Source organism: Bombina bombina, chromosome 6 (assembly GCF_027579735.1).
Source record: "Bombina bombina isolate aBomBom1 chromosome 6, aBomBom1.pri, whole genome shotgun sequence".
Classification (NCBI taxonomy): Eukaryota; Metazoa; Chordata; class Amphibia; order Anura; family Bombinatoridae; genus Bombina; species Bombina bombina.
The window spans coordinates 419,338,590-419,350,926 of record NC_069504.1 but is presented as its reverse complement, the minus strand read 5'-3'; positions in this window follow the sequence as shown (position 1 = coordinate 419,350,926).

Below are 12,337 nucleotides of genomic sequence, written 5' to 3'. Positions count from 1 at the left end.
GAAATTGCAGCACTGGCTCAAGGGGCAAAAAAATTGTGTGTCTACAACTTCCCCAGTCCCACCAATGTTCACAAATGCCAGCCCCACCCTGGAGGGTGTCACCCGGGTGCGGCCCATCCCCCCCCCCGCCCCCCCCTAGTGACGCCACTGGGTGGGGGCCCAGCTTAAAAAATAAATAAATAAATTACAATAAAAAACGTTGACCTGCCACTGCCTGCGCTGATATCATGTGAGTGTGACATGATGTTTCACTAGTGTCTCTGACTACAGGGGTTTGTGTTTCTGTTTTACCCATTGGTGTTTATGTGTGTGTGTGTATGTGTGTATGTATGTATGTGACTGTGTGTGTATTTATGCATGTATGTGTGTGTGTATGTATGTATGTGACTGTGTGTGTATTTATGCATGTATGTGTGTTTATGTGTATGTATGTATGTGACTGTGTGTGTATTTATGCATGTATGTGTGTTTATGTATATGTATGTATGTGACTGTGTGTGTATTTATGCATGTATGTGTGTGTGTATGTATGTATGTGACTGTGTGTGTATTTATGCATGTATGTGTGTGTGTGTATGTATGTATGTGACTGTGTGTGTATTTATGCATGTATGTGTGTTTATGTGTATGTATGTATGTATGTGACTGTGTGTGTATTTATGCATGTATGTGTGTATGTATGTATGTATGTGACTGTGTGTGTATTTATGCATGTATGTGTGTGTGTATGTATGTGACTGTGTGTGTATTTATGCATGTATGTGTGTTTATGTGTATGTATGTATGTGACTGTGTGTGTATTTATGCATGTATGTGTGTATGTATGTATGTGACTGTGTGTGTATTTATGCATGTATGTGTGTTTATGTGTATGTATGTATGTGACTGTGTGTGTATTTATGCATGTATGTGTGTGTGTATGTGTGTATGTATGTATGTGACTGTGTGTGTATTTATGCATGTATATGTGTTTATGTGTATGTATGTATGTGACTGTGTGTGTATTTATGCATGTATGTGTGGGTGTGTATGTTTGTGGAACCAGCAAATTACAGACCTTGTTACTACAGCATGGGGGGGGGGGGAAGTGTCAGTCTATACAGTACCACTATATACAGTATGGGGGGGCTGTACCATGTCACAGACTACTGTGGTCACTTTATAAAGTACTGGGGCGGGTAGGGTCAGGCCAGCCATCTCACCAGCAGGTTACAGACTGTGTCACTGACTCACTATATACAGTACTGGTGGGTTAAACAGTGTCACTACAGTACAAATTTATTTAAATTTAAAAATACATACGTTTTCCCCTAAGTGAATAACATTGGAATGTAAAATATTAACAGTACATACACAGTACACTGCTCTATTTGTCTAAAATGCAAATCAATAGATCATAAATTAATAGTCATGTGATAAGGGGGCTGTCAGAAGAGGCTTAGATACAAGGTAATCACATAGGTAAAATAGTATATTAGTATAACAGTGTTAGTTATGCAAAACTGGGGAATGGGTAATAAAGGGATTATCTTTCTTTTTAAACAATACAAATTCTGGCGTAGACTGTCCCTTTAAGCTTGTTTTATATTTATATTTTTATTCTATTCAAATAAACATTAACTTTTTTTATTTATGTACGTATAAAGGTTTAGAACAGCATAGTACAATAATAAGTGTATTTTAAAAATTCCTTAATAGTCCTTGTGAGTTTTACACACATATTTAGAACTAACATTATAGTATAAACTTAGAAGAAAACCTCCAAACTTTGAATTCTGGCAAGGCCAAATTAACCTGTCATCCTTCTGAGTTTGATATATTGAGTACAATTAAGGTGAGATAAATACTTGTTATATATATATAACCTTCTGGTTATCTGTTAATATCTGATGCCTGTGAGTTAAGTGTATAGACTTGACTTGAGTGTAGACAAACTTGCTATATAAATTATAGCATTGTTATTAATTATTAAAGGACCAGTCAACACATTAGATTTGCATAATCAACAAATGCAAGATAACAAGACAATGCAATAGCACTTAGTTTGAACTTCAAATGAGTAGTAGATTTTTTTATAACAAATTTCAAAGTTATGTATATTTCCACTCCCCTTGTACCATGTGATAGCAATCAGCCAATCACAAATGCATACACGTGTAGTCTGTGAATTTTTGCACATGCTCAATAGGATCTGGTGACTCAAAAATTGTAAATATAAAAGACTGTGCACATTTTTTTTAATGGAAGTAAATTGGAAAGTTGTTTAAAATTACATACTGTATCTGAATCATGAAAATTTCATTTAACCTGAGTATCCCTTTAAAATATTATTTTGTCAGTTATAGCTGAAAAATACACAAGAAACAATACAGATATTTCAACTGGTAGAAATAAAATATTATATAGATTTAGTTTATCGGTCATCATCTTTTATGTATGCAAAAAGCAGGTAAAACAAAATTGGCAGGTATATTAACTTTATTACGATCAGATAAAACATAAAATGTTTTTTGTTTTCATGTTTGCTTAGTCTTGATGCTCTATAAATTGAATTTTTGTTGTGTCTCATTGCTGATAAGAAATCTTCATAATAGCATATAAAAGGAAATGATTTCAGATCATATTGTGTATTTCCTCTCCTTTAGTGTGTAGGTCCTATTTATAAAGCCAGCTTTTTCATGCATTTCTCAGCTGCATTCATAAAGATTTTATTTTAATAGGGTTTGCAAAGTGCATCAGTGAAAAAGAAAACAAACCAGTTTGAAACAACAGCTAATTGAGGACAATTTGATTATCAATAAATCTCACTTGTTTTAATTATTTACCATAGCGTAGAATAATATGTATAGCCTTTTAACCCGAGGTGCACTTTTATCAATGTAGTATTTCATTTGATTAGTTTATTACATGTAGTATATGCATTGGCCAGTGAGAGAATTACTGGTATCCCACTAAGCCTCAAACCACAAAACAGGATGCTTGCATACACCATGTCATATTAGGGCAATGGAGCATATTAGTGGTTTTACTGGCTGTCAGCATTCCCTTCCTGTGTTGTTTAGTAAAATAAATGATGAGTGTTTTATATTGTTGCTTGCATTTTCTGAGTATGTTTGTCTAGATCAGTAGCACTTATGGATTTATTGGATCTGTGCCTAGTCTCACCTCCTAATCTTACTGTTACCACTTAAAAGAAAAAAAATAAGCAGCAAACTTCCTTTCAGTCAATGTTAATGTTTATCTTAGCTAATTAGCGACTGTGGTATTACCTTGGTGGAGATTTAGCCTTCTGCGTTCCATTAGGCAGGGAAGAGAAAATGAAACATTTAGTTTATTGACATGTATCCTCTTTACTTCATTGATGGCTTAAAATATAGTTTCCACATAGGAAACCTATTTTTAATTTGAGTATATATTAAAACAATATATATTACTCATATCTAAAGCATACAATGAATCATGTTCTGGGAAAACCCAGAGCTATAAAAAGGTACTAGCAGACCCTAGGCAAGATACTATGCTGCAGGATACTATGCATATGGCTATAATGGAGCCTCTATAAATGGTCTATTAACAGTAGATTTTTCATAACAGCTCCTTTATAGTGAATAAATCATACTGTTATTGTTATTAATTAGTGGCAGTGTGATGTATGTGTGTGACTAAATATTAGTTTCTTGATATAACCGCTAGGTAAGTAGCTTCTGATCTCATCCTCTATAACACTAGTGTTATAAGTGAATACCCATAACCTTACCCTCACCATGCCCCTACATTTATTATCTTTAATCTGGACCATCCCTTAGATATCTTCCCCAATTACAACACTATTTATGTGACCCCACTGCTATTAATAGCAACCAAGCGCTCATGGCTAGCAACTCTACATGACTTGGCTCTACTTTACTTGCCTATTTCTACATGATTCCTTTATTGCAGTGCCCATCCCACACCTAAGGAACCCACTGCATACAATTATCCCATTGCAAAAACACTGAGCACCCGGGTATTTCCCTTGGGCCTGATTCCTCCATTAGCACCTCTAATCCACTGAATCTTCCCAAAATAAAAACCATCTAAAAATAAATTAATAATAAATAAATGTAAAATCATTGGCTTCCGTCTTAAGTTACATTGTGTCATCTGCTATTCCAATGTTGTGGTTTTACCATGGTAACTTCCTGTTTATACATTTTCAAGTAATCTTAATTGTTTGCCCGGTTTATTAATCAGCATTGTGCATGCACTTACTGTAAAACAAATAAAAAAAATATACCCCCCTATTCTTCTCTTCAGAAAAGCTAACAGCTGATTAAACAATAAAAAGTGCAGAAAAAAATGATTTCCTGTTTTTAATTAAACCGTACTTTGTAATTACATTGTCCACCAATGAGAGTTTTTAGGATAAGCTCCTAAGCAAATGATCTCTGTGCATCAGTTTTACACAAACACAAATTTCCTGTTAGTTTTAATATCTGTTTTACCAGCCTTAACATAGACTTTTTGATGCCAAAAATAAATAAACAGAAATATGTATATATATTGAAACATTTTACTAAATGTATCAATAAAATGGTAATCTCTTTTTGGATTGTACCCTAGGCAGGAACCTTGTTGTTGTTGTTGTTGGCTTGTGGGTAATGTAGCTCAGTTAAATCCCTTTTTAATCTAAGCACATACACTGTCAGAAAAAATGTGCAAAAATTGTACCTTTAGGGGAACAACAACTTCTCACTGGGGCAGTACCCTCAAAGGTACACTCGCTGTACCCTTTAACATGGGTACATATTGGTACCCTTGCAGATTGTACCTTTCAAAGGCAAATATGTACCTTTGGTTACTAGATTGGACCTCAATGCTGTGGTACCATAACGTACCCTTAAAAATTGTGAAAATTTGGCCTTTTAAGGGTACTGCCCCAGTGACAAGACCTTTGTACCTCATAATGGCAATATTGTACTCAACACAGTACATTTGAAATGCTGCTTCATCAAATTTCTTATATAATATACTAATATGCATTACAATAGCCACACTGCAGTTTGAAAACTTCAGGTAGTGTAGCCAAATAGCAGGTCAGAAAATTGCTACAAGAATACCGGAAAGAACCAGGTTAAACAACCAGTTCCAAAAGGAAATACTTTAACTATTTTTTGTCACTCTGTACTAGACTCTAACAACACCCTATATAAGTTAGAGTGACACGCCACATAAAACGTAAATATATATAAAACATAGAAAACAGCATAATAATAAAATATAACTCCAACAAAAGGAAGGGTGATTCAGGGGAGTGATAAATGATAAAACTCACAACCAAACATTGGATTGTAACTCTATGCAAAATATATGCAAATTAGTCTATTTCCCCAGTACACATTTTGGTGATGAACATTCTACCAATAGATGGAGCTGTGTTACACATGTCAAGGTACTTTCGACCAATAGATGGTGCTATGACGTGTTACTCAATGTCCATGTATGTGACTGGGGAACGATTACAATTTTATTTTTTTTTTTTTTAAAACAGGTTCTTAAACAGCTCGTGTTTATTTTATAGAATTTAAAACACATTTTTTCTTTCTTAATATATTTGCTTCATGTGTAAGAGTTATCATCTTGATGCTCTAAATATAAACATTAAAATGTTAAGTGGTTGTGTGCTATTTAGAACCAGCAACACAGTGTTATTGAAGATATTGGTTGTTAAGTATTTTTTGTTGCCTTGCCCACCTCTTGCATATTACCAACAACCATTGAACATTCATTATTTTGCTGTACATCATGTATTTTGAATTCATTTTTGGTGACTGCCAGTTATGTTTTCATTGAATAATTGCGGTGCACAAATTATATGGATTTGCAGGGTTTGGCAGCATTAAATCACCAATCTCTCTCAACCTTTTAGTCACACAAGTGATTGTACCTTTTTTGGGTAAATTAAATGGTACAGACATGGACCCTTTGACAGCAGGAAACATAGTTGTACCTTATTTACCCCTAAATAGTACATATTAGTTACTTAAGGTGTAATTATGACCCATTGAGGGTACAACCATAGCAGTTGTACCCTACGTGTTCACATACAGACCCCAACCATACCCTTTTTTCTGACAGTGTACCTTTGCTAAAAACTCAAAACTGTTTATGAGGATTCTGCTTTAAAAACAGAAACATTACACTAATTTTGTAACTGATAACCAGAAGTGTCAAATGAAGAACTAGTAGAATAAAGGGATGGGAAATTCAATTTTAAAGGGACATTATAAACTAGATTTTTCTTTGCATAAATGTTTTGTAGATGATCCATGTATATAACCTATACAGCTTTTTTTTTTTTTTTTTTTTTTTAAATGTATAGTTTTGCTTATTTTTAAATAACATTATGCTGATTTTCAGACTACTCAGCAAGCCCCACAGTTTTAGGAGAATACTGATGTATACCTATTCCAGCTTGCTCCTGTTTGTGTAAAGAGTCTTTACATATGCAGGGGGGGGAGTGTCTGCTCTTTTTGCAATAGAACCACTTGCAGTGGGTGTTCCAGCTAACCTTTTCAACAGAGCTAAACTAGAAGCTTCTAAGTAATTTTTTAAACGGTTTTATATTGGATTTTTAAATCAGTATCTGTGCATATTATTCTTTATAATAGTGTCTATTACGTGCAGTTAAATGAAAATTGGTGTTGACTGTCCCTTTAAACTGGTGTGAATCAAATAGAGCATGCAGTTTAAAAAAAACGTATTTAATCAAATTTATTTTGTTTGCTTTGTATCTTTTGCTGAAAAGAATATGTACATATCACTATAAGCAGCAATGCACTACTGGGAGCTAAATGGTGATTGGTAGTTGTACATATTTGTCTCTTGTCATTGGCTCACCATCTGTCTCCCAGTAGTAAACTCCTGTTCTAGAGATGACTTAAATTATGTTTCTTAATGCACTTTTATATTCCTTTAAACATACTGAAAGTCTTACATTTTCTTTAAAAATATTTATGTATTGATTTTAGAGATTCTTTAGAGCAAACATACACAGACCAAAAAGGAAAGGCTTTCTTAATCTTAAAGTGGTCACAATATTCTAACTTCGGCTTTTTGTGCGCATTGTGGTACATTTTTAATTTCAACTTGTAATACAAGCGCTACCCGGCGCGCAAAAAAAAGTTTACTTCTAGTAGAGTTAGCGCGGGAGCATTAAATACTGCTCCACTTGTAATCTGGTCCAGAATCTACATAAAAATTCAGTTTATGTTAAGACATTTCGCTGCTTACTCTTGTTGGCATAGACATACAATGCTGGATGTTTATAAGAAGTAAATGTTTATTTAACCTAGAATCAAATGAACAATGTATTTAAAGCTAAAAAATAATATCTATGCCATAACTGTGTCAAGATATCTACATTTTTAAATTAAAATAAATAAATTGACTTTATGGAATTAAATTTTTATTTAGAATTTATTATGCTACTTAGCTTGGACCTAGTGTTAGGATTTATGAAGAAATACTATTTTCTATTGCTCTATAATTGTTAATTCCCTACAGCCATTTTTTTCTGTTACATCCAAACTTTAATTTCTATACCCTCAAGTGTAGATACCATAATTCAATTGGATAAGTGAATTTAACATTATATTGTAAAATTCTAAATAGTTTTACCTCTACTAAAGCATTTTTTAAATAGTTTGAAGCTTTATAGTGTAGTGATTCAGTTTTTTAAATTAAGAAGATCACTACTGTTCTACTCTTTTTCAACTGACACAATGATGTGTCTTTAAAACATATAAGTATTGAACAAAGTATTGTTAATGTTTATCTATGTTGTAATAACTACGGTCCTCATTTAAAAGGAAATAGATAATCCTTTTAAACAGCTTCAGTTCTGAGCTGTGTCAGTAATCCAAATTGTGTGATCATAGGCCTTGTGCTAGTAATGTGATATGTAAGTGGATTTCTGCACTGTTACTTCATCAGTTAACCATCTCTTCTGATTGATAGCACATAGTGTTCAGTGAGTGTGTACACAGACAGCAGGGGTGGAACTAGCGGTGGTGCAGAATTCACAACTGCGACCGGGCCCGGCAGGTCCAACCCTCAGGGGGGCCCCAGCTTCAGGACAACAAACTTTTTTTTTCAGAAAACCTTTTTTTCCCAACTTTTATTTTTCTTCAGAATTTTTTTCAGCGGCTGCGCCCACCCTTAACAGTTTTAAATCAGAGTGTTGCCGCGGGTTACCATGGCAATGGTCTGAAACATTGCTCATTTTGCTGCTAAGTGGGAAAGAAGGAGGCAGGAGCCAGTAGTGAGAGTGAGACTGTGAAATGGAACTGGAGGTAAGTAAGTGCATTGCTAAACCTAACCAATTATGCATTGCTGCCTTAAATCTGGATGACACAACAGCTCCACGGTTCTGAGATGGTGAGTGGAGGACTCACTACTTGAGAGAAAAATGAATGATGGAGGCAGTAAATGGGCCGGCATCTAAACTTAAATTCTTGCTTTTCAAATAAAGATACCAAGAGAATAAAGAAAATTTGACAATAAGAGTACATTAGAAAGATGCTTAAAATTGCATGCTCTATCTGAATCATGAAAGAAAAAATTTGGGTACAATGTCCCTTTAACTGTAACTGTAAGACAGTACTGTGTAAATATATGTTACTTAGGTGGCCGCACCTAATACTATATAGAGACCCACTTGCATGATGAAGCATGATGTAGCTTTGGCAGGAAGAGGAATAGTAACATTACAGTGACTATCTGATTTTTGCTGCTGGCTATTTACGGGAAATCTAAGTGCTGTTTAGCGCCTGCCGCCCACCCTATTTAAATCCCTATTTGGTATGTGCCATCATCAATAAAGCCATTGAGGATCAATAGGGACCTTTCCACTGGGAAGCGGCAGAGGGGTGGAGTTACAGAGGAAGGAGTCCGGTTACTATAGCAATCGCTGCTATAACCAGGCCCTGATTGATGCATACTAGAGAAAATCAGATTGGAAATTAGCTCAGCCTCGGTACTACTGGATGGCACAGCCATGGCCGCGGTGTTGGAGCACGTCATGGAGCTTGGTGAGTGAGGCAGTATGATCAGGTGGGCAGGCGGCCACTGTCACTTTTATGATTCATTTACCTACTATAAATAAAGTTAATGCAATTAAATAGTAATTTGTTTTTTAAGTGGCTTTTTAAAATGATTTCATGTCAATAACCAAGAAAACAAAATAATTATAAACAAATAGCAGCACAGCCTGAGGGAATGTCACAGGGAAAAACATACAATGTAGCTCCTCTCCCTTAATTTCTGTTTAATGGCTAATTGTTTTTATTTTACATTTTTTTTGACTGCTGCTCAATTGTCTTTTGGAATGAGATAATGGGAGGATTTTATTTTAAAATTATTTTGTATTCTTTTCATTGTGTACACATTTAAAGAAATCATGCCCACAGTATAAAATGAGCACAATATAGTGAGCAGCACAATATCACAAATAGTGTGCACAATATAACAGCACAATTATTGCAGTGCACAAGCTTTGTGTGTTTTTATCCCTTAAATATGGTTGCATATAAGTTGTGTCTGCAAGTTGTTATCGTTGTGAAGTTTCAGTGTGCGCTAGAGCTACAGCAAAGGAAATACGCTTTTAAGCCTTCCCGTGCTAATTCTTTTTTAATCTGTTTACAGTTTAAATAAAGAACTTTGAAGCATTTTATGTTTTTAGGCTCAAATATTTTCTATTGTACAAATATCCAAAGATTGTAAATTTGTGACAATTATGAATTTATTAATAATAAAATAAATATTCATGGTTATAGCCAACGTATGAAGATAGAAAGGCAATCTAGAGGCAAGTCAGATTTTTCTATCTAGTTTGAATACTGTAATCTATAAGGTTCTGTTATATAGTCTTGGTTTGGCTTGATGCAAGAGTTAGGATAGGGTATGTCTGTGAAGGCTTCACTTATTAAGTCACTTTTATCCGGAGTTGAAGCCCTTGGAATCATGGGAACCATTGGAATTTGCTAATGACTGACACATGTTCAGCATGTGGCAAAGCCAATGAGCAATGGCCATAAGGCAAGGTTCAGGATCAGTCTACACTTATAGTTATAGGCGGACACACATCGCTGAAAATCAACACGATCGAGTACGATCGGGTTGATTGAAACCTCCCTGCTGGCGGCTGATTGGCCGTGAATCTGCAGGGGGCAGCGTTGCAGCAGCAGCTCACAAGAGCTGCTGGTGCAATGCTGAATACGGAGAGTGTATTGATCTCCGCATTCAGCGAGGTCTGGCGGACCTGATGCGCACTGTCGGATCAGGTCCGCCAGACCATTGATAAATATCCCCCATAGTCTAGATATGATTTCTACACCACATAAAAACTGTTTGTTGCACTAAAAAACAAACAAACACATATTTGGAAAATAAAATATAAATAATCTGAATTTATTCTTTCAGATAGTGAAATTAATGTATTTTATGGTTTACAATAGAATTTAAGGTTATTTTTTATCGTACATATCTGTAGATTAATGAGGGTATTTTTTATTCTTTTGGTTGTCAATTATATACAATGTCATACTAAACAACAGATAGAGAAGATGTATTTGGAACTATTTCTTTTAAAATTTGCTATAGCGTTTGTTATTACTTGAGTTAGTGTTCATACTTGAGGGGTGAAAAGCTAGGAAAATCCTGTTTTATATTCCAAGTTAATGGATATTTGAAGTTTAATGCACACAATGCATGCTGTCCAGTTTTAAGACTTTGGGGCATATTTAACAATGTGCGAGCGGACATGATACGAAGTAGCATATCATGTCCGCTGCACATCGCTGCCCATCAATAAATGCCGACAGCATATGCTGTCTGCATTTATTATTGCACCAGAAGTTCTTGTGAACTGCTGATCCAATGCCGCCCCCTGCAGATTCACGGCCAATCGGCCACTATCAGGGGGTGTCAATCACCCCGATCTAATTTGATCGGGATGATTTCTGTCTGCCACCTCAGAGCAGGCAGATAAGTTATGGAGCAGCGGTCTTTAGATAATTTCTAATTTCTGTTTCCGGCGAGCCTGAAGGCTCGCCGGAAACAAGGCGCCTCAAGCTATATACGGAGCTTGATAAATATGGCCCATTAACTTCCTAGCCATTAGCTCATCATAGAACCATAACCAAAATGTTCAAAATGTTGTGTATGTGAATGCATTGTCTAGGATTACAATTATATTGTGGAAGGGCATAAACCAGGAATGTCAAGAATGTTGAATGTTGTATAAAGAAAATAAACTCTGGCATTAACAAAACTTATTTTTTTTCTTTTTAATGTTAATGCTTTTTCAAAATAAATACGTACAATTTATAAAAAAAATGTAAACAGTTTTATTATTTTAATTATTAGTTTTGTGACCCTTGTTTAAACTTTTTCTAACTCTTCAATTTCTTTTTTGAAATTGGTCACAGAACTGTACTCCATACTCAAGGTGAGGTCTTACCAGGGTTTTACATTGTGACATAATTATGCTTTCCTCCCTTGCATCAATGTCTTTTTTAATATATGATAGAATCTTAGTAGCCTTAGAAGCCACTGCCTTGTATTGTGCACCCATTTTTAGCTTTCTATCTATAAGGACACCCACATCCCGTTCCTCCTCTGTTTTGCTAAGTTTTGTCCCGTTTAAATAATAGGTTGCCTGCTTATTTTTACTTCCAAAATGTAGAACCTTCAATTTAAATCTATTTTTTCATTTACCTGCCTATTCTTCCAATTTAATTCCCCTTGCAAAGCAATTTTCATCCTGCACTGACCTAATGACCTTACACAACTTTGTATCATCTCCAAAAATAGACATATATAGAGATAAAACATTCTACTAATTTTACTAATACTAATCCCTGGGGGACTCCACTAATTACCTTTTGTTCAATTTGAGTATGATCAATTTACTACTAGTATAACATTTGTAGCTATTCCTATTCCCTTAATTTTGTACAATAATATCTCATGGGGCACTGTATTAAAATCTTTTGCAAAATTCAGGTATAACACATTCTAATCCCATTTTTCGATATGTTTACTTACTTCCTTATAGAATCTAATTAGATTAGTCTGACATGATCTGTTTTGTCATTAAAACAATGCTGCTTTAAACTCATAATCTTGTTTACACAAATATACTCATGAATATAATCCCTTTAAGTATCTTCCCCACAACAGATGTTAGACTAACTAGTCTATATCTTCCTGGATCAGCCCTGTGTGCCTTTTTAAAAAGTGGCACCACACTGGCTTTTACGCCAGTCCTGGGGTACTATGCCTGAGGATTATGAGT